The sequence below is a fragment of the Simochromis diagramma genome, unplaced genomic scaffold (assembly GCF_900408965.1).
Source record: "Simochromis diagramma unplaced genomic scaffold, fSimDia1.1 OVJJ01000176.1, whole genome shotgun sequence".
In the NCBI taxonomy this organism is placed as follows: Eukaryota; Metazoa; Chordata; class Actinopteri; order Cichliformes; family Cichlidae; genus Simochromis; species Simochromis diagramma.
Window position 1 is genome coordinate 5082756 of NW_024386892.1, and position 24794 is coordinate 5107549.

Below are 24794 nucleotides of genomic sequence, written 5' to 3' on the forward strand. Positions count from 1 at the left end.
ATGACTGAGAACCTTCACACTGTTTTGAGGCTCTTGGTGCTTGACTCTGAAGCCACGCAATCTTTAATGCCTGTATCCCTTTTTAGTCTGACTGGAAACCCCCAAAACAGCTCACTGTTGCAGATTTTTGTAGTTCCTCCTTCTCTGTTTTGTTTTGTCTTTTTTTTCTCTTTCTCTTTTGGTTCGTCAGAATTCCTGGATGTGTGTGTTCCTGGAGTGCGTTCTGAAGTTCCCCGTTTGTTAAAACCGGTGGGCTGAATTTCTCTGGCCTACTACAATGGCCCACTATGGCAGAGCTTCCACAGATTCAGTAATACTGTATTAGCAAGTGGTGGAGGCCAGCAGGTGGATGAGGATCCCAGTCCAGCCCTGGCTGCACCTTTGACACCTTTGCATAAAAAACTTTCAAATAACAGCAGCTTACATGTTTACTGTCACAAAGTTTGTTGTAGCTGTGTTGTGATTTAGGAAACAGCTGTACAGGGAAAGAAAAAAAACACTGTTTATGTTAAAATGATTTTGCATGTCCCTTTGAGAAGGACAGACTCTGACCTCTCAGTCTGAATTAGGTGTTTAAAATATGTAGTTAGCAAAATTTCACAGTAAACAGAGCTGGATGGTTTGATGGTTAGTAGCTGTGCACAAAGTGTGAATACAGGGTGGGGTTAGTAAAGTAAGCTAGCACGACTTCCCCGTTCAAGACAAACTTGTCATATTGCAGACTTTACACACTGGTTCAGCTGGAAGCAGTCCTGAGACAAGTAAGGGCAAGTTTACATTTATTCATATTATCTCTACTTGAAGAGCAGCACAGTTATGAAGAAACTGACTCATAATAAGGACAAGTCCATATTTTCAGACAGCATATTGTAGTCATGACACCACCTGCTTTTCTTTTGTGCTTGCAGTGAGGCTCTGCGTAAGTGTTTAATAAGTGCTGTTGATGCGTCTGCTGGTAATATAACAACTGTTGGTCTATGTATTTGACAGAGATCAAATAGTATTAATAACGTTTTTATATAAAATAGTGGTAAGGATGCAAGTGTTTGATCCTGATGAATGCAATATAAGAATATAATTATTCATTATCCAGTTCATCAGATACACATCGCTAATAGTCTCATAAAACATATCTTTAGCTAATCTTGCCTCAATCATAGTTACTACAATTACTGTTAAAAAGACAGTTTGTGTTCAGTGTCGTTGGTGCCCTGGAACATTTTATGAGAAATTTCTGAATAACTTTTATTCCTTGGCCTCTAAATATATTTAATCCATCAATGAAATGTAGATTTTTTTCCTCACTTTAAAGTGATATAACTCATATAAAAATACATAGTTAACATTTGGGATGCGGGGTAAACTGAAAGAAGGAACATAACAAACTCAACTAAACTGCAGTTTCCGAAGAAATTCTGGTGGATTCGTTGCTACTGATGGTCTCTGTCTTTGGCTTGTGGTCAGTGGGACTAAAAAGTTGTAGGTAAGTAGTTTAGTGCTGTGGAGTGAAAAAAGATAATTCCGGTTTGTTAATTCATTGATCGGACCTTCCAACTAATCACTGAATAATAATTAAATGAGTAAAGGAGTCACAGGAGAGTGCAATTGTGTCTCTGTTATCTCTATGTTAGAAGTGGTTTGCACTCCTCTCAGAAAATGGCTCAAGAAGTGGAAACCATCAGTGGTATTGATGGCCTTTAAAGATGTTGCTCTGCATATCTGTGGATATCGATGTGTTTACTCTGTAAATTGAGGCCAGGAGAGTTAAAAAGGAGTTTTCTGTGTCTGTCCAAAATTCATTGGAGAAATTAAAAAGGTAGTGAATCAGACTTCAGGATGGCATTATTTGAAACAAACAGCTCCAGTTCAAAAGTGTGTGTCGGCTGTGAGAAAAGGTTCATTTAAAAGAAGAAAGGAAAAAAGTCTAGCTTTGAAGGTAAAGAGATGACTGTACTGTAGGGTGAAAATTGTGGCCACACTGGGAGGTTACAGGGAAAGTTTTCAGGTAAACTCTGTGCTTCTCTCACTGTGACCTAATTAGTCCTTACTTTATTTTATTTAAGTTATTTTTACACAATTGCATGTATTTATATTATATATTTAGATTTAAGAACAATGCTAACCTAATGCTTTTTCCACCACTTCCTATCCCACACAACAAAGTGGTTTACACATTGAAAAACCCCCTCACAGAAAGTCATCGACAGGAGCGATGTGTCCTTGAAGTGATGATGTGGATCAACATATGTGTCTGCCTTCCTCTCACTATACTGATCATCTACGGTGTGTCTTATATGGTAAGTAAATAATGACTTGTTGATCTCTTTTTGTGAGTCCACAATTATGTGAATAATTAGAACATTTAGCAAAAAACCCATCATTGCTTACGTCAGCGGTCCCCAACCCCCGGGCCCTGGCCCGGTACTGGTCCGTTTGTCGTTTGGGACCGGGCTGCGAGAGTAGAGGCTCGGTTGGGAAATCTATGGTTTAAGGGTTTTTATTGTTAACTTGGTTTCCCTGGGTCTTTTCCGGTGTTGTAGTTGTGAGTCTTATTTTGAAAGAAATATTTATGCATTACCATAGCAACCAGAGAGCATTAAGGGGCAGAGAGGAGGATGTTACTCTCAATGTTGTTGACACATTTCAGGAGGACGCTGCTAATAAAGTTACACAATTACACAGTAAATTCATGTTTATTATTATATTTACACAATACCACAGTTTTTGTCTTGGTCGTATCATTTCATTTTGTTGTATTTATCCGCAACACCTTAAAGGTCGGTCTGTGAAAATATTTGCTACTGTGTCGTGTGTCTTGTGTCTCCACAGTCTGGTATTAAACCGGTCCTTGGCGCAAAAAAGGTTGGGGACCGATGCTTTTCGTTCCTTACGTCATTTCTGGGTGATATCTTCTCTGTTTAAATTAATGAATTGGAGCAGGTCAGTTTGATATTGAAAGCTCTTGATTTGGCATCTGTATTGATGACAAAGGATAACAAAGTAGTAGCGATGGCGTATCAATACAAATGTCTTTATTGCCAATACCAATGGTGGTATTAGAGTCGGCCTAATACTAGCATAATATAGTCGATACTTTGTTTCTATAGCCCACCTTTTACAGTTGACTGTCAAATCTATTTCATTTAAAGGCAACAGGACATTTAACCAACAGACGTTTACCCAAATTCTTTTAGACACAGGCAAATTTACATTCCAGATTTTTTTGTAAGTGAAGTCTTTATTTGTTTTTAACATCAAACCAAATGAAAACAAAAACAAAACAAAACAACAACAACAACAACAACAACAAAAAGACAGCTTCCAATACCATGGTTAATTCACCTTTACATTTTGGGTCTATTTTCAATAGTTACTAACTATCGGTACACACACACACACAAAAAAGGGACAATAAATCAAATTCTTAAGTTATTCCGTTACTGAGTGCCTAAACAAACATACAACACAGCAAACATAAAGTTTAACAAAAGATAATTGCCCAGACAAAATAAAAAACAATCTCAGCCATAAACACGTCCCCATGATTTGTCAAAACCCTCCCTATCATCATTAATCCTAGCCAAGAATTTTTCATACGGCACCATTTTCAGCATATTATCTTTCCACCTATCATATTCTGGAGGAGATGGTTCCTTCCACACACTGAGGATAACTCGGGCCGCTGCGATCACCCCCACCTTTATAACCACAAAATCATATTTTGAAACCCCAGGTAGCAAAGACCAATCCCCTAATAAGCACAGTCTTGGTGACAAGGGTATTATCAAACCAATCCACCTTCCTATTTTGTTTAATACTTTTTGCCAAAAGGGATAAACTTTCCCACATTCCCAAATAGCATGCATAAATGTCCCTGGATCTGAGCTACATTTCCGGCATATATTATTGGGACTGATTCCCATTCTATAAAGTTTGGACGGAGTGAAGTACCATCTGTGTATTAATTTGTACTGAGTAAATTTACCCCTGGCCTCGCTTACATATTTATCGGAGAATGACAAAATTCTACACCAGTCTTCTTTAGAAATTGCACAACTCAAATCTCTCTGCCATATAATGCTCAAGTTCTCACATATCTCTTTTTTTAGATTGTTAAACAGTTTGTAGAAAACAGCTGCTCTATGTGCTGTACTGGACAATTCTAAAAACTCCACCACCGTATTTGTGCTTTGAGTAAATTTTCCTTTGGTAATACAATCCCTTATTTCTAAATATTTCCAAAAATTATTTTCCCTTATCAAACCATATTTTTGGGTTATTTCAGCGAACAGCATAAACGCTCCCCCTGAGTAAAGATCGCTTATCCTGTGAATGCCTTTGACAAGCCATTCCCAGTCTGTACAGCAGTGTTGTTCCATAGCGAGGTAAGGTTGTCTTAAATGAGATGCTCCACACATTGTGCACCTCTACCCAGACAGCTTTAGAATACCGAGCACTGGGTTATCATGAAAGTCTTGTCCATTAATAGCTGAGCCCCGTGAGAGAACATCCAAGGGTGCGAAAGGGCTCACTAGTTCCTGTTTGATCTTCATCCAGCTCAGCTCAGAGTCCGATCCTGTCCAGTGCTTGGCCAGTCTTGACATTTCAAATGCTAAATTATACAACTTCACATTCTGGAGGGCCATTCCCTCAATGTCTTTAGAGGCCCACATTTTCTTTATATTCACTCTTGGCTTCTTGTTATTCCACAAAAAATCTTGAATTAGCTTCTCAAATTGACTAAATATGTGTAAAGGAATTCTTACGAGTAACATCATGGAAACATAATTGAACTGTGGGGCCGCCATCATTTTAATCACATTAATTTTACCACATAGTGTAATTATGGGGTAAATGGGGTACATTCCAGATTTTAAAAAACCCGCTTTCAAAATACATGTAAGGTTGAAAGGTATGTTTCTTATATTAACTATTTATTTTGATTATTATTAATGATCACTAATATTTTTTCAGAATTTATGTGTCATGACACACTACTCTGCCCTACATTAGGAGCCTTTATAAGTTAAAAGTATTGTACCGGTAATGTGTAATGCAATTTAAAGTTGCTGGGTTTTTAAAAGGTTTTTAGTTTTTTCTAAGTTCAGTGGAAGAATGGAGAGAACAGAAGCCATTCTGAATATAATCAGAACTTGGATGGACATTGGTTTGAACTGGTTTGAAAGCTACTGGTTTCTGTTCTGAGCAGTACTCAAACATGAAATAAAATCCACCATAGAAAAATTAGAAAAATGAAGTAGGTGATTTAGGCAGTTTGCTAAATGTACTTGTTCTTAAATGGTGCTTTTCTACTCATGCACTCAAAGTACTTCTGTGTCACAAAAGCACTTTTTCTGTTTCAGTGGTTTCTATCTAACATTCACACTGATGAAGCATACTTTAGCATGTAAACTGGAGCAGCCAGGGATTGAACCCAAAATGACCATCTTTACCTGCTGAACCACAGCCACCAGTTCGATAACCATTAAAAATAAAATAAAGGAGTAGGTATGATATTAGAGCAAAAGAATAGCATATGTACAATACATTCTCACTTTTTGGCTTTTCCGATTTGTTTTATTTTATTTTATTTAAATTTACATTTCACCGCGTGTTGTACTCGTATATGCATGTGACAAATAAAGAATCTTGAATCTTGAGTAAGAATATTATAGAAAAGTCGAAAAATAATCTAGTCAGGAGCCAGTTTGTGTTTAGCAGGATTGCTACAGTCTAATGAAAACACTGACAGTGTTGGGAACAGTGTTGGTCAAGTTACTTGAAAAAAAGTAATCAGTAACTAATTACTGATTACTTCCCCAAAAAAGTAATCCCATTACTAAACTGATTACTTATTTTCAAAAGTAATTAATTACTTAGTTACTTTTTAAAAACACAATTTACAACCTGAATAGGTGATAAAGCGATAGATCTTTCAGCCCAATTCTACTTTTTCTGCATAATCCATCATACAAAATGTAATCAAATGGAAAAGTCTCTTTTTTTTTTAAACTTGTTTTATTAGTTTTAACCTTTTAACTTTATGCATCAAGCAAAAATTAAATTATATGCAACATTCTCTGACTGGAAGAAATTTGTTTAATATTTTTCTGCACATTTCAGCACATAAAATAATTTTTTTTGTGTTTACACTCAGTCTTTCAAATAGATGCAAGTAAAACACAGCAGAAAATAAATAAAGTCAAAGACTAGCGGTCCTGTTGCTCTATTTTCACCTGTAAAGCAGGAGTGAGGTAGGCGGAGGTTTACTCTGGTGCAGGTGTGCCGCAGCGGTCAGTGGAAGAATCCGAGTTTCTCTGTGAATTTCCCATTACGTAACGCGTTACTGCCCATCTCTGGTTGGGAAGGTTACTTTTAAAATGTATTCCACTACAGAATACGTTACTCAATGAGAGTAATGGATTACTTAATATATTATCATGCTTTTTTACAACTACCGTACATGAATGTACTATTGCTGTGTGATTTATTACTGTTACTGAAGGTCCACAGCTCCAAACCGTAGTAAAGGGACCTCTGGCTAATATGTCGGGTTCTGTGTCGGGCTCGTAGCCAAAAACTAGCTTTACTTTGTTGTGTGGGTCAAGACAGAGAGAGGCGAGAGACAGAGAGAGGCGTTGAAAGGCTGCTCATACTCATATTTTGTATTTTAAATACGTAACGGCGGTACATGTATTCCGTTACTCCCCAACACTGAACACTGATCACTGTTTTATGTCTCCTTGTGCTGCTCATGTCATGTTTATTACTGCATTAATGTAAGTTATATTAAATATAAATAAAATTATTTACGAGTTAATTACATTTATATTTCCTGCAGGTGCAGAAGAGTCAGGTCTCTATCATCTATTACACAAATCTCCTCATCACCAACCTAATCCAGATCTGCATAATGACCCTTTGGGTTACAAGAGTGGAAAGCATCATCACCATCATTATTTATTACTGTGTTATGATGGCCAACCTTTACTTCAGGATGTGCATTGTTCTGGAAAGGTACCTGTTCAGTGTGTGTGCATCCTTGTATGTCTCTAAACATGATCTTTGTACTGTGAAGCATCCTTACTTTCAGAAATATACTATTGTGCACTGTGATAATCAGAATTTGTGTTTCTCTTGTGTTACAGGTATTTTTCCATCACACACCCACTGCTGGACTGTCTTAAAAAAACTAAGAGTTCGGTGGTGGTCTGTGTTCTGGTCTGGGCATTTTGTATTGTCAGTGTCACTCTTGCGATAGTCTTACATGAATTTCAACGATTACTTGTTTATGCCGTTCTCCCTGCTCCTGTGTTCATCTTCTGTTCAGCTCAGACTTTCAGAGCCCTGCCTGCTGCCAACTCAATGCCTACTGAGGAAAAAGAGAGAAGTCTAGGAACTTTGATTTTGTTGTTTTTTAACTACTTTCTAGGAACCGTTCCCACAATGATCTTTGATATTCTAGTTATTCAAAGTTATATCAGCTGGATCTTCTTTCTGCTTGGTCCTTTTCTGGAATTGATTGTGTTTTCTTACATCTTCTCTGCATGTGTGTGGTGTGTGGCCACCACTGCATCAGATGAAGAAGTTGATGATGAGTGTGGCTTACTTTAGAACAGACAGGTGATTTGATTAAAAGAGACACGAGAGAGAAATAAGGACGGAAATGGTTGAAGAGTTTCTGAGAACTGAGGCAAAAAAAATCCTTCACAAATACCGTTGCACGAGGACATCAGACTGTCAGCTGTGCTTCTCTCAACTGAAGTGTGTCTGTGTAAATAATCTTAAAAATGTTTTAGAAGCTGCTATGAACACTCTTTTTATTCCAATATTGAACACTGAAAAAATACCTTTTTTTTTAACATTTCCCATATAGTTTACCTTTTTTCCTTTTCTTTTGTTTTCTTTGTTTCTATGGCTACGTCCACACATACACGGGTATTTTTTGAAACCTGAGATTTTCTGTTTTCTTTTAAAAAAAAAAAAACCCGGTCCACATGTGGTATTCACTGAGCACGCTTCCTGATGTATTCGTGGATATTCGCTGCCTCCTAGACTGTGGTACTGACACTCACTAGTTACTGGTCCTTATCCCTTACGCTTAGCATACAGCTTCAGGGTGCTGGAGATGTTGTGAAAGCCTCCATGCAGGGTCAGGAGCTTCCTGTTCTTGATGTCAGTGGCTTCTATCTCCTACGTTGGCCAGCTTATATAAAGATATACATGTGTGCTTCTGGGGTTAAAAAACCAAATACATGTAGCAAAATGTAAATAAACTTGTGTTTATGCTTCTTCCTGCTTCTATTTGAACATTATTTGAATAATGGTTTCGCTTATGTTTGACTTTTTTTTGTTTTTGTATAATTGTAACATGTTCAGTAACAAGCTACCTATCAACTAGTTCAGAAGCACTGTGTCGAGGCTTGCTTCGTTTGGCAAAAGTCACGTGACCAGTGACGTCCGAAGCTTCATTACGCACGTAACTGCTTCGGTACCTGATTCAAACGGATATAAGGAAGTGAATCATCCACGGGATTCGTGGAGTGTGTTGATGGTGACAGATAGGACGAGGTGATCGTTCCACTGACAGATATGGAGCCAGCGAGGAAGAGAGGACGTTCTGGCGTGTGGGAATATTTTGAGTTGATTTTGCTCAATTCATTTTATCTGCCGAAGTGAAAAACTTGAAATGTCCAAAATCATGTTTTCATAATGTAAATATCATTACAGCATATGACTTTAGGAACACTTCCATGTGAATTAAAGCTAATGAAGACTACAAAAATGTATTTGACACTATACGTACATTACATTGCTACACAGTTTAGAAAATCATTTTGTTTATTGTTTTTAGGTGATAGTCTGCAGGACCCAGGAATACCTGCATATCTACCAGCTTGCAGTGTGGTTCCTGCACTCCACAGCCTCTTCTGTTCCATGCAAGTGGATTTTCTCCAGGGCAGGAGAAACTATTTCTAAGAAAAGAAACAGACTCAGCCAGCGCACAGTAACACTAATCCTCTTTTTAAATGTAAATAACAAAAGGGCTACCTTACATTGATCATGTTTTTACTTTGCAAGTTCTTGATTAGGGGTGGGTTTTGATTATCGCCTTTCTGCCCAGTCAACACACATATGTGGGGCCCAAATAGGGAGCAGCAGGGCTAATATTTGGGGCCCACTTGGGAAACCCAACTGGGGTCCAGCTAATTTTGTCCTCAGTTTCCATGGTGGCCCCAAATGTGTTTTCCTAGATGGGTTTATGCTGGGTCCCAGATAAGCCCCAAATCAGGCCCAGTCAAAAAAAATATGTGGGGCCCAGATGGGTAGAAGCAGATTTGATATTTGGGGCCCACTTGGGTTACCCACCTAGGACCCAGCTAATTTTGTCCTCAGTTTCCATGGTGGCCCCAAATGTGTTTGCCCAGATGGATTATTGATGGGACCCGGATGGGCCCCAAATCAGGCCCAGCCAACAAATGAGTATGGGGCCCAGATGGGTAGAAGCGGGTCTGATGGTTGGGGCCCACTTGGGTTACCCACCTGGCACCCAGCTACTTTTGTCCTCAGTTTCCATGATGGCCCCAAATGTGTTTTCCCAGATGGGTTAATGATGGGTCCCAAATCAGCCCCAGACAATAAATGAGTATGGGGCCCAGATGGATAGAAGCAGGTCTGATACTTGGGGCCCACTTGGGTTACCAACCTGAGACCCAGCTATTTTTGTCCTCAGTTTCCATGGTGGCCCCAAGTGTGTTTGCCCAGATGGAATTTCGGATAATGTAAGTAAGCTATAATTTAAATCACCTGTACAACAAAGCCAGTTTATCTTTTTTATTAATACTGATTACTATGAAATTTTAAAACAGTATGCTTTTTTATATAATACATTTTTGTTTGGAGAACATGTTGACAAAAATGTCCACAGTATACACAAAACAATAACAAATAAATGTTATACAGTTTAAAGGAAAAACAAATGCAGCAAACCACAGCTTCTCACTCATTCACCAATCCATTGGTCCTGAAAGAAATAAAATAAAATAAAAAATTAATGCATTTTCACAAACAAAATCAGATTTGCGATAGTACTGAAGTTGTTTTGGAGGTTGTGCTGTTCAAGTTGTTTGACCTCCTACATTGAACTCTTTGAAGACCATGAGTATTCATGGAAACAGAAAAGCTATTTACAAAATGATTTACCAAGTAGGCACTCAAAAATTAAATTAATGTGAAATATTTTACCTTAAAACATTTAAGACAAATGTTTAAAAGATGTCTACATACAGTGGGGCAAAAAAGTATTTAGTCAGCCACCGATTGTGCAAGTTCCCCCACCTAAAATGATGACAGAGGTCAGTAATTTGCACCAGAGGTACACTTCAACTGTGAGAGACAGAATGTGAAAAAAAAAATCCATGAATCCACATGGTAGGATTTGTAAATAATTTATTCGTAAATCAGGGTGGAAAATAAGTATTTGGTCAATAACAAAAATACAACTCAATACTTTGTAACATAACCTTTGTTGGCAATAACAGAGGTCAAACGTTTACTATAGGTCTTTACCAGGTTTGCACACACAGTAGCTGGTATTTTGGCCCATTCCTCCATGCAGATCTTCTCGAGAGCAGTGATGTTTTGGGGCTGTCGCCGAGCAACACGGACTTTCAACTCCCGCCACAGATTTTCTATGGGGTTGAGGTCTGGAGACTGGCTAGGCCACTCCAGGACTTTCAAATGCTTCTTACGGAGCCACTCCTTTGTTGCCCGGGCGGTGTGTTTTGGATCATTGTCATGTTGGAAGACCCAGCCTCTTTTCATCTTCAAAGTTCTCACTGATGGAAGGAGGTTTTGGCTCAAAATCTCACGATACATGGCCCCATTCATTCTGTCCTTAACACGGATCAGTCGTCCTGTCCCCTTGGCAGAAAAACAGCCCCATAGCATGATGTTTCCACCCCCATGCTTCACAGTAGGTATGGTGTTCTTGGGATGCAACTCAGTATTCTTCTTCCTCCAAACACGACGAGTTGAGTTTATACCAAAAAGTTCTACTTTGGTTTCATCTGACCACATGACATTCTCCCAATCCTCTGCTGTATCATCCATGTGCTCTCTGGCAAACTTCAGACGGGCCTGGACATGCACTGGCTTCAGCAGCGGAACACGTCTGGCACTGCGGGATTTGATTCCCTGCCGTTGTAGTGTGTTACTGATGGTGACCTTTGTTACTTTGGTCCCAGCTCTCTGCAGGTCATTCACCAGGTCCCCCCGTGTGGTTCTGGGATCTTTGCTCACCGTTCTCATGATCATTTTGACCCCACGGGATGAGATCTTGCGTGGAGCCCCAGATCGAGGGAGATTATCAGTGGTCTTGTATGTCTTCCATTTTCTGATGATTGCTCCCACAGTTGATTTTTTCACACCAAGCTGCTTGCCTATTGTAGATTCACTCTTCCCAGTCTGGTGCAGGTCTACAATACTTTTCCTGGTGTCCTTCGAAAGCTCTTTGGTCTTGGCCATGGCGGAGTTTGGAGTCTGACTGTTTGAGGCTGTGGACAGGTGTCTTTTATACAGATGATGAGTTCAAACAGGTGCCATTCATACAGGTAACGAGTGGGGGACAGAAAAGCTTCTTACAGAAGACGTTACAGGTCTGTGAGAGCCAGAGATTTTCCTTGTTTGAGGTGACCAAATACTTATTTTCCACCCTAATTTACGAATAAATTCTTTACAAATCCTACCATGTGGATTCATGGATTTTTTTTTCACATTCTGTCTCTCACAGTTGAAGTGTACCTCTGGTGCAAATTACTGACCTCTGTCATCATTTTAAGTGGGGGAACTTGCACAATCGGTGGCTGACTAAATACTTTTTTGCCCCACTGTAGTTACAATGATAACTGGTGTTGTGGGCTGTCTCAGTGATTGGCACAGAGCTTAGAACAGGCAAGTGGTTAACCAGTTTTTTTGCATGGTACAGCACCTCATAATGAACACAAAACAAAATAGTAAAATGTAACAAGGGCTACATCTACCAAGGAGAAAACAGAAAACCTCAAGAAGCACACACCACTTCTTGAGGTGTGTGCCAGGCGGGCGCCAATAATTTTCATGTAAATCAAAAATAGGGCCATCAGATAAATCAGTGTGTTACTAATTACACTGGAAAAAATAGAGGCTGGCTCTGGAGTTCCTGGAGCTTATTCACATTCTGTGAGCAACCAAAAAACTGTTTAGTGAGAGACTTCTTCAAGTATGCTACAAGCCAGAAAGAAACGTGGTCATTCCTGCCAGCAGCCACCAACCTCCAGAACAACATGAGCTGATGGTTTCATCTCCACAATTTGTACAGTCTATCTAAACCACGTGTCAAAGTCAAGGCCTGCGGGCCACATCCGGCCCGGCATACATTTATATCCGGCCCGCAAGATCATTTTATATAGATGTACTATTATTGTTATGCATGGCCCGGCGATATGAGGCGCTAATAATATACAAACTACAGATCCCATAATGCAGCGCTGAAGCCTCCTTGCTGACCGCTAGGCTAACTGGGAACATTCCCGCGTCAATCAAGTCAAACTTCTGTTATTGCGAAGCTAGCCGCTCACAATGGTGGAGAGAAAAGTTGATTCTGAATGACTGCAGCTGTAGTGAGCATCCATTATTCAAACATCAACAAAATATCTTACAACTAATGAACTTACCATATAGCACTTCAAAAACTTTAAGCCCTCGAAATTCCCGCTTTCCATGGCACCCAACGAAGTTATATTGCCTGGAAAGAGCATTGTCCATAATGAAGGCCATCATTCTTCTTGTGGCTTCATAAACAGTGCTCCCTCTGATCTCTGCCACAACAGCAACCTTAGGACATGCAAGGACAATAATTTTACTGACAGTAGTACCATCAGTCACACCTAAAAGAAAGCAAGCACAGCTACACAGTAATTAGGCTCTATAATATTGATGCTAATTGACTGAGAAAGAGTTAGGTGTCAAAGTCAAACACTGTCTGATGTGAATGCAAAGAGCTAAATGATTCACCAAAAGTAATTTCTTAAGTTTTGGGTTTGGCATGGCACAACTTATAACTAGGTAATGTTTGGAGAAGTTATTTTATTAACAAAAATAGCAACTTTTGTTCAGCTCTCCTCCCACTCCTTCATTGCACTGACCATGTTCGAACAAACAGCAACTTTCCTTGATCATAACTGCTAGCATGAAACACAGACTGATTGAGGCATTAATCATTGAATATTGTTATTACATCATTATTATTTACCACTTCTTTTAGGAAGACTGGGTCTGCCAGCTTTTGCTCCAGTGCTGCCACATCTGCTACTGTCCGGATGGGAAATACAGCACCCTCGGGTAATACTGCAGCAACTGGTCCATCACGTTGTGTAAGGAGAGACTGTAGCATTCGACTGTGGACCCTCTGAGTGTCCTTAATGTCTTCCAGGAGGGTTAGAACACGTACAAACATGCTCGTATTGGTGGCTTGTAGAAGTTGTCTTGGAACTGGTTGTGAAACCACAGGTGAAGGAGTTGAGGGTTGTAGCGGCTGAACAAATGGATGAGTGATGTTCAGGAAGTGAGTTTCACTTGAATGTCTATTCTCCATTGCTGATGGTGGTGAGGTCTCTGGCTGTTCCACAGTGTTGTCCCAATCCTCATCAGAGCTCGACGGGATCACTGGCCTTAAAACAAACAAGCAAACAAAATACAACAAACATACACACACAAATAAATAATAATCCAAACACATAATTTAGGGTACTGGTTAGTCCTACAAACTAAAAACATTAATGTATATAATGGCATCAAAAAAAAGTCTAAAACAGATTTTTAAAAGTCAACAAGTTATAAAGCGCTATTTTGAAATCATATCTGAACCTGATGAGCAGCAAGGGTCTGCTAAAGAAACTGTCAGGTTTTTTTTTCTTATAATCTCAATAAATTTTTGCTTTTAAGGTGTTTTCAACATAATTACCTCCTTTTCTGCTTCCCTTTCCCAATCTGCTTCCAGAATCCAAATAAATTCCACCAAGGAAGGTTTCTAATGGGAAGCAGGAAATGCTGTCTAAAGGGCCAAACTTCCGTACATCTTGAGCTAGGTGTATTAAAGAATGTATATTATAACCAACAAAGTCAAGACCATAAATCAAAGCAAAATCTTTCACAAACTGCTTCAAAACATCCTCTGCATAATCACAGTCGGTTATCAATATACAAATCAGGACTTAGAAGAATTCTTATAGATACAGATAACAGTATAAAGTATCTATACATTTGGCTTGGTATATTATTCAGTAGAACTGGGCTTGTGTAAAGCAAAACTTGTCTCAATTCAGTTGCTTTCTACGTGCTAATTTCAATGAGAGACCTTGGTTTCCTTGCAAAACTTTAAGGAAGATATTGCCTGACAGAAACCATGAATGCTGAAATCAGAATTTGCATAGACTGTCTGCATTTTCGGGGACTTTTTAACCAAAGATAAATAAGCTTGCGCATTACCCCCATATCCCACACCCAGCTCGTTCAAAGTGACACCCCAACCTGGTGCTCTTTGTTGGCCATAGCACAAAGTTTCATCAGTCCTTTAGTCAACAGAAATTTCATGATAACATAATCTTTAGCATGTTCATCGCAATCGTAGTGCTCTTCCTCAAGTGTTTTATTCTCAAAAGAATCAGAGTACAATATTAAGTCCTGATGATGCTCTGACTCATTTTACTGTGAAACGAAACTAAAATGTTCAACAACTTTCTGAGCTCTTTGTCCTCTGAGATTGCTCCATTGCTTTCTGAAAGACAGCTCACAGATTCTGAAGCTCCAGGTTTCATCACTCTCCAATCAAAATTCAAAATTAACTGAACCAGCAGCAAAAGAAGATCCAAACTACGCTTCAAATTTGATAAATACTGTCATTAATTCCCTCTTCCTGTCTTGTTTCCACCACGATTGAAAAACAAAACAAAACAAAAAAACAAAACATCATACTTCTTGCACAGCTCTCTCGTAGTATACTTCAAGAAAAGTTTCCCCATCTGAAATATGTTTTCCACATTATTCCCTTGCTTATTATACATCAGTGTACAGTTGTGCTTAGCGCTGTTGTCAGTTGTTTTTTGTGCCAAATTATGCCAAATTGCAAAACACTCACCTTGTTCACTAATAAAACCTCTAAAAAAAATTTCTGTAACTTTGCTCTGCTTTACTTCAGCAGCATCAGGTAATGTTCATATATTGATTCATGGTTTTCTTCAGTTTTTGTTCAACTGCAGAATATTTCTAAGGCTATCTGATTTAAAAAGCCACTCCAGGAAAATCTCCTTTTTTCTGTGTTTTTTCCTCAGTTTCTTTGGCATAAAGACATCTGCTGTGATGTTTACACCAGCCTTAAAAGCTCTTGTATTACAATAAAAGACCCTGACATCACTTTATAAAGTAACAATTCTAATTGTTACAAACTCAAAAAAAGATTCCTACTAGTATATTTCTGGCATGCATCAAATTTTAAATAGAAATGAATTTTGAAATATACACTGCTTCTTATGTCAAAGTCTGTAAAAATAAAGAAAGAAATAAACCACACATAACCCTTGCTACTATTCACTCCACTGTCCAACAGCAAAATCAAACCAATATACAGATATTAATAACATATTATTGTAATAGTGTGACTATGCAATTTATAAGTAGCCATAGTCATAATCAAAACAACAAACATCTCAAGTTTTGAGATAATTGCAAACCCTCCTGGCCAATAACCACACAAGCTGTTCATGCAGGAAGGTTGATAAAGGAGCATGCACAAAATTAAAACAAATTTAAGCCATAATGAAACAAATTAAAATAACAGTGCACATGCACAAATAAGGCATCAGACAAACACTTAAAGATCACAGATCTTTAGGACCACATCCAAAGAGCAATTGCTTTTCTTTTTTATAAATAAATAAATGTGTAGATTCTAGCCAAATATACATTACAAAAAGGAAAAAAGGAGGGCCACAGCAATCATAGTAAAAGGAGTTGGCACTGTGGCCCTAACAAGACCGACCAGTTCTGCTTAAATAATCAGTTTCCCTCATGTACAGAGCTTGCACAACAGTAAGAGGCAGATTCTTGAGTCAGTACAGTATTTCTGATGAAGTTCTCACTAAAACAACTACACATATAAAGTTGCATACTAAAGTGTGTATAAAAAAAAACCCAAACAAATCAAGAATACCTATATTTTCTTTTTTGCTTTTTCTGGAAAAATGTGAACAATGGCAAGAAAAATGATGATTATGTCTTCTACAGAAATAGAGTGCTCACTGATCTGCCTCCCTGACTGCTGTGCATGCTCCTGACACAGGGGCAAAAGCTGGGGACTAGTTGCTCATGGCCTACCCTCATCACTTAGCCGTGAGGAATGAAGCTAATAAAGACAACACCAAAGCAATTTTGGTTGCTCTGATAGTGAAAATACCCTCCCATATTCCTCCTAAAAAACTAGAACTTTGTTAAATTGGTCTAATACAGTCCTTTATTAATACTAATCATAGAGAAAAACCAAGATAATGTTTAAGTACAACTTGATGTTAAGTACACGCAGTAATTAATTTTGGTGCTAGTTAAGCAGTATACAGGACACCAGAAAATGCTTTCAAACTGTGAAAATTGGCTAAATCCAACATTATGTAAAAATTTCAACTAGCTTAGCATTGCTTGAGTGCTAGGAAAAAGTTTGCCAGCACTTGTGCCATTCATTACTTTGCAGCATCATAACTTTGTAAACATTTCATTTATACTTAGGGATTCAAATTAAGTCAAAAAAGTTCTTACCCTTACTGCAGAAAATAAGTCCGTAGCTCAAAGATGAACTTAATCCAAAAATTGCCAGCTTAACTGTCAGCTTTGTCCAAGGGCGCGAAATGAAGAATGTTCCAGAATGGGGGGACGGTTCTGAGAAAACCTCGTGATATTTCATGAAATAACGCGAGATTTCGAAAAGCACTCCTACATGGAGTGAAATTTTTTCCCCACTCAAATGTAAAACCATTTGTTTTATTTTATTAAGCATCATACAATTTTAAGTCACATCTGTTCTTTGTGTTTCACTTATATTAATATATTTTATATGTATATTTTGTTATTAATTAAATATACATATGCTGCCTCTGGCATACTTTATTATCAGTTATTTCATCTTAATTCATGTTTATACTTACACATGACTAATAATTATACTTAACTAAGATCGTTAAACTCAGTTGCCTGTTCATGCAAGTTCCCATATGTTACCCATATGGTGCCCATAGAACATAGCCCATCTGGGCTGGCTCAAGTGGGTCCTACTTGGCTAACCCAGGTGGGTCCCAGATTGGATGCCCATTGTAAGCCCATCCCCACTTGGAACCCCCATAGCCCATGTGGGGCCCACATACTGGTGTTTACTGGGTGATTACAATCCATGCTAAATTGAATAAATTTATATTGATTCATTAAAATCCTGTGTCGATTTGTAAATTAACGTTATTATGCCTGAAACGCCAGCATCTCAGGTTAAACCTCACAACATGTCGTCAAACACCATACAGCTAAAACAGTAACTGCGAGCAGGTTTACGGATTCTGCATACAAACGTAAACACAGAGCGCGGACCCGACACGTCAGAATCAGATTTTGATGTGTCGTCGGGTCCGCGCTGTGTTTGCCTCTTTTTTTTTCGCTGGCCTCTGCAGCTGCAGGTTTCATAACTCTCTGTTTACATCTCTAATTAAGTCTCACATGTGTCAGCTTTCTTTTAATAGATACGAAATTATGGATATATACTGTTAAATGATCAGAATTGTAATATTTCTGACTGAGGCAAAACTTTCCAGATTCCAATCAAATTGAATCGGATCCTGTATCGAATCAAAATGATTCTACAAATCAGTGACGATGCAGCCGTACTCAGCCCCCTAAGCATTTTCCCTTTCCAGTTCACAATCAATCCCACCCCTAGGTCAAAAATATGTATAGGACAATTGGCCTAATCTAATATTTTGTATGAACCTGTCCAGCTGTCCAGTGATTAAACGACAAGTAGATGGAGGCAGGACTTCACAGCAGGGGCATACTCCATAATGTGCTGTGCATTCTCATATGTATATTATATATATTGCTCACTTATTGTATTTACCAACATCAAGGAGTTATGAGCAAAGAAAGGCCACACCATAGTGCATGTTTAAATAGGGAAAGTTTATTGATCAAAATGTATTACGCAAATACGCATTACATTTTTTTCAGCCCCCCAATCGAGAAAACAAAACCAATTACATGTTCAAAGCAACGGAACGGTGGCCCAATATCAGAGAGAACTCCACTCTTGAGTGAGCAGTGATAATTGAGCAGTCCGTTTTATTTTGCAGATTCAAGCTGCTCTTTAAAATTTTCACCACCAGATGTCACCGGAGAGGACTGTGTTGAAAAGCTTCGAGTAATGAACCGTTTTTCAATACAAGCTTCAGTGCTTCGGAAAGCTTCATTTGGCCATCACTACTCTCAAGCATCTTTCTCAACTGACATCACAGCCAGGTGCTGGAGTCTGCTTTGACCCATGGTCCTTCTCAGCCAGGTATGGAGCTGACTCAAGACACTAAAAGACCTTTCACAGCTACAGCTGCTAACTGGGTTTGTAGGGCAACCTGAATAACAGTTTTCAGTGTGGGGAAGATCTGATTATCCAGAAGATTGTACAATGTTAACATATCTGGAATGGCACCAGATGTTAATGTTTTTCAGCTAAAAAGAAACATGGCCCGACTCCTACCTAACTATATAAAGAGTAACTGAAAGTTAAATGCAGCTAATATGTCCTGTTTTAAGCCAGGCACTTACACCCCTGCTCCACTGCGTCTCAGCTACCATCGCTCTGGCAGCAACGGCGCTAGAGCCAGAGCAGGGGAGAGGCGAGCTGGAACAAACCACTTTGGGAGGGGGGAAGGGTTTATCTATACTTTTATTATGATCTCAGTATGCTTTTTATATTTTTAGTAGTGTGTCCCACAAACAGCAAATATTGTCAAAAAAAAGTAAGAAATCTTTGGGGGTGCTTTGATTCATTTTGGGGGTGCTGAAACACCCTCAAAATGAATCACCCCCTGGTCATACCATCACCAATAAAATGTAAAAGGTCTTCCCACCCCGACACAGCCCAGCTACAAAAACCTATACAGTGAAACATTGCAGTTATTTTGACACACCTCACAAATATCTGATTACAAAACACCCCCCAGCTAAACAATATCCCAACTAACTAAATCAAATCAAACTGAAAATTCAACCCACTCCCCCCCTCAGCTCTCATCAGATGGTTCAACCCACTATCAGTGGGTGATTGGAGAACTCCTTTCAGGTGGACATCATTAAGCCATAATCATGTGTGCACTCCATGACTAAGGCCTTCAGGAAGTTGACTTCAAGGGAGAGAGAGAGAGAGGTTAATGGACTTCAAAACAAAAGCATAACAAAATCAAAACTTCCTATTAGACACAGTGAGTGCGTACATCATTTAGTGAGGGAGATGCTCCCCAGCACCCTCACATCGTGATAAATATTTTTGGTCATATCGCCCTGCTCTATGCAATACTCTTTCTGGCATCGTTGTATTATATTCATATTGTATATAGCACTTGTATTCTATTTTATTCTAGTTTATTCGATTGTATATAGTATTTTATTTTATTCTGTTGTGTATAGTATCTTTTTGATATCTTATTCCAGTGTTTTTCTCTAATTTTTCTATGCAACTTTGCACTGTCCACTGCTGTAACAAAACAAATTTCCCACGCGTGGGACTAATAAAGGTTATCTTATCTTATCTTAAAACTCCTTCGATCAAACAACTACTATATCCTGAGTCAAACTTTCACACTCTAGTCGCAGGTTCTGACTGAAGATAGCAATCTTAAAAACATCAACAGGGTGTTTGTTGCTATTTCAGCTGCTCTCAGGAATGTCTGTGGGTTTTAATATGGTAGAAACAGGAAGATTAAGCTTGTCAGGAGCTAATAAAGTCAACAACATGGTTTCATAAAGCAGCTGCCAACTGCAGTTCTTACTAAAAGTAAGCCAAACGTGTATGTACTGCATTTGTTTCGGATTATTTCTAGCCGCAATTCACAAGCCGTTCTCTAGTGGGTATTTCTGAAAAAAGAAAGTCTATCATTTTTTATATCAAAAGCAGCCGCAGCATGGAGGTGGAATTATTGTATTCAAAACTTCAACGTGGGAAAAAATCAGAAAAAAAATTGTTTGAATGCTGAAAATTAAGCAGCTACTCTGTATTTTGAGTGTGAGCACATGTCAGTGGGGGTGGGGTGTAAAGTAGGCAACCACAACTTCCCTGTTCATGATAAACTCATATTACAGATTTTACCCACAGGTTCTACTGAAAGCAGTCCTGAGGTAAGTAAACACTAAGCTGACAGTTATTCACAATTTTTCTACCTCAGGAGCAGCATAATTATGAAGAAACTGCCTCATAATTAGGACAAATCATTATTATAAGATTGCATTTATTTATTTTCTGCTTGCAGTGAGCTTCTGTTTAAATGCAGTAAATGTAAATGTGTTTATCTGTAATGCACAAAATGCACTTGCTTCTGCACAGATTGGTTAATAGAGACTTGATAACAGATCAGTAGTTTGTTTTCAAATCTTTGCTACCAAGATCTTTCCTTAAATCATTAGTTGTGTAATATATAGCTGTAAACATAATCAGTTTTTAGTTTATTAGATAGAAAAGTTTCTTAAGTTAATCCTACCTTAATGATGGTTCATTTAAATGAGACTTTGTATCCAATTGTTTAGTATGATCATGGATTTAGACAATTCCCTTAAAAGTAACTGTATGAAAAAGATGTTTAACATAGCACATCAGCTAGAACGGCTAGAAGCTAAGTAGAACGACATTATTATTATTATCATTGGACATTTTGGTCATTAAATTGGTGCAGTTTTGATATTAAGACTACATATATTACTGTATATATTGCATGATATTGAACTCAAAGTTGGATACAAAAAAAATCACTATAGATTGTAACATTTGCAGTTGGTGTAAAAAAATCCTAAAGCTTTTAGGAAAACACTATGGCAACTGGAAATGTGTCAAAAGTACTACAACTCTACAATGTTCATAAAAAGTACATTTTTGAATTGCTTCACTGGATATGGCAAAATTAATGTGCAAATGAAATTAGGTGATTATGCGTGGGGCAAGTTGGAAGTGTTCTGATTTTTCCTATTGTGAAGAGCAGTGTTTACAAACCTTGTCTGCTATTTCACACAGATGTTGTTTTTTTGCATGTCTTTTCAGATGAGAAGAGTATGTTCTTTTACAGCAACTCCAACTGCACAGTTAGACAGTTAGATATGCTGAATGCACCTCCAGAGATAATATGGGTCAACACTGGTATCTGTCTTTCTTTGACCATAGTGATCCTCTGTTGTATTTGTGTGGTAAGTAAATAATAACTTAGATTTGTGTATTTTTATAAATCTATGACTATGTGAACAATGTGAAGGTTTAGCAAATAATGGGACTGCAATAATTTGCTTGAAATGTGCTTCTGTACAAATTGAGGGACTATAAATGTGTGCATTGGTTTTTTATTTATTATTTATGTATCTCCTTATTAAAGCAAAAGTTCTGTTGGGTGTACAGGGCATTCAGATGAGGGAGCTCCTGTCATTTAGGGTGAGGGGTATTTTGGGTGGGTTGAGGGCGGCCTGTTTCAGAATCATACATTTTGTAGTGACCTCACTCAGCAGCTTCCCTTCTGATCTCCATACATACAGTTGTGTGTCAAGTTTGACAAACTAATAGTTTGAAAACCAATAACAAAAAAGAGCCACTTTCACAGGGACATCAAATTCATTTTACGACATACAGCCTACTTTACACACTTTCACATCAATTTACAGAAAACAAAGTTGTGATCGTTCCTTAGCCAGACTGTCCTGTATTTATAAAACAGAAAGGTTTTGATCATTAACAGAAAATCTTCTTTTTTTAACTAGATTAATATAGATGATTAAAACAGGTATATCTGTGTTAATTTTTTTGTATCTATTACTTAATTACTTTGGTTTAGCATGAATGACTATGGAGAAGTTTAACAAAAGGAATAGCTGTAAAAACTACAAAAATCCAAAAGTGTATTCGATCCTTTACATTTTCCTGCCTTCTGGCCCATGACATCCCTGCTACAGTCTACAGATAACACTGATTGTTACTTTGTTTGTGTCTTCTGTCTTTTCTTTCATTACATCATTATTATAGTTATGATTTATGTGTCCTGTAGGTACAAAGGAGTCAGATCCCTATCATCTATTACACAAACCACCTCATCTCTAATCTAATCCAGATCTGCATAATGATTGTTTGGGAAGCAGGAGTGCAAAGTAGCACATGTGTTATTATTAACTGCGTTGCTGTGTTGGCCAGTCTTTACTTCAAGCTGTGCATTGCCCTGGAAAGGTATCTGTCTTTCACTGTGTTTGCATGTCTCTGAACATTATATTGTATTGTCAGCAAAATATTATTCTGCACTGTTATAATCAGAATATGTATCTTGTGATGCAGGTATTTTTTCATCATGCACCCACTGTTGGACTGCCTCAGAGAAACTAAGAGTTCTGTGCTGGTCTGTGTTCTGGTCTGGGCTTTTTGTATTGTCAGTGTCCCTCTTGCAATACTCTTGAAAGAAATTGTACATTTCAGAATGTATGGACTCCTCCCTGGCCCTGTGTTCATCTTCTGCTTAGCTCAGACCTACACAGGCCTGCCTGCTGCCACCTCAGTGTCCACTGAGGAAAAACAGAGAAGTCTCAGAACTCTTATTCTGTTGTTCCTTAACTATTTTCTAATAATCTTTCCTGCAATCATCTGTGATATTTCCTGTTTTTCAATTACTTTCTATCATATCATTTTGATCTTGTACCTGTTCTCTCCGTTGGTGGACTTGATTCTATTTTATTTCCATGCACAATTGGCATGTTGTCTATGCTGCTGCAATGCAGAGAGCACTGTATCAGATGTAGCAGCTGATCAACAAATTGGCTGATGGTAGTAAAAATAGTTAAAGTGTTTCTCAATTAATCACATACCGTCCTTATCAGCCTCCTAGCCATGCATGTCTCAGCTGAAGTTTGTAATAATGAAAAAAAATCATAACTTTATATTCCAATATTAAACACAGAAATACCATCTTACATTTTTTTTATAATTTTTTATAATTATGCTTCCCAAAACATACTCCTTTGTTTCTATGCACAAATAATATATCCAATTATCCGGCCATACTCTTCTGCTCCTCTGCTTTAGTGTTGCAGGTGGGTGGAGCCTAGCCCAGCAGTCATATATGACTTTTTAGCCCTTACATACTATTCAGGTCTAATTTAACACATTTTACATTTGGCAGGAGAAAAGTCATCCTAGATATCTGTCTTTCAATGTGAAAGTTGATTACTTTTCCAAAATACATATAATACAAAAACGTAATGAATACACAAAAATCAAAAATTAACATTTTATGCTGTTGTATAGCTGCTGAGATTGTTTGGGTCAAATGTGACTGATTGCAGATCCACCAGTTCAAGGTTTCTTTAAATGTTATTATACAGAATACAATTACATTTCTTTCACTACTGCTTAAAAAAATCATCTTTATTTGTGAAGTAAAAGAGATAAAGTAATATTTATTTTATTATTTGCCTTTTTTATTACGTAGAAGATATGAAATTATGACAAATATGAAATAATTTCACTGCCACACATTGTAATTTCAAAGTGTCAACATATGATGTAAACATAAAATAAATCTAATTCCCAAATCATTGCTGGGTCATATCATTTGTGTAAAAACTGTTTAAAACTCTTGCTGTGTGTGTTCTTTAATACCCTGTGACGGTCAAATAAATTAAAAAATGTAAAAAAGAATTTAAAATGTGAACCTGCATGTGCGATGAGTGCACTTTTTTGGACTTTTGGTGACAGAGTTCAAGGAGTCTGTGACACTGTTATTTTGGCCTTTGAAGGATCATGGGGGAATCGCCAAACAGTTTCACAGTAAAACAACAAAGGAGAGATTATATATGTGGCAGCCTCACTTCTGTCTGCCCCAACTATAGCTGCCTCCACCAGTGTGTGAATGAATAGTGGAATTGAAAAATGCTTTGACGGAAAGTGCTACATAAATGCAAGCTATTATTATTATTAAGAGTAGCAGGAGGACACGACCTCATAATTAGGAAAGGTATGGATTATGAGATTGTTTAATGTGTATCATGTTTACAGTACAAAGAGAATAAACTTTATATTCTAAAATAAATACCCAACAGTATTAGAAAGAAACGCCAATAATCAGAGATTACTTGACAAAAACGTGACAACAGATAATTAATCAGTAGAGAGAGAGAAATTAGATAAAACTTTATTAATCCCTTGGGTGGGTTCTTCCAGGAAATTCTGTTTCCAGTAGCACAGCACCGACAGAAGTTGCAAAAGAATGTAAGCAGAAACAGAAATATATCATATATACACATATATAAATACAGAGTATATAAGAGTATATATATAATATATAATAGTATATAAATAGGAATAGGAATGCAAGGGAACTACACATTTCAACTATTTTGAGTCTATTGCACCGTTGAATATGGAAAAATTATTACACAGTGAAAAAGGCACTACAGCTTAGTTGTTCCCGCCCTCCTTTGTCCCCTTTCCCCCTCCC

General features: G+C 37.9%; 2 long non-coding RNA genes across 2 annotated transcripts; both read left to right on the forward strand.

Annotated features, from left to right (window-relative positions):
• The first annotated feature begins 1250 nt into the window (after positions 1–1250).
• LOC120734969 lies at positions 1251–9330 on the forward strand. Its single transcript, XR_005696146.1, has 3 exons — positions 1251–2297; positions 6842–7017; positions 7149–9330. It is a non-coding gene; the product is annotated as an uncharacterized LOC120734969 (long non-coding RNA).
• Positions 9331–21311: 11981 nt separating this feature from the next.
• On the forward strand, positions 21312–23701 carry LOC120734768. The gene is made up of 3 exons (XR_005696109.1): positions 21312–21513; positions 22359–22534; positions 22640–23701. It is a non-coding gene; the product is annotated as an uncharacterized LOC120734768 (long non-coding RNA).
• Positions 23702–24794: the final 1093 nt, after the last annotated feature.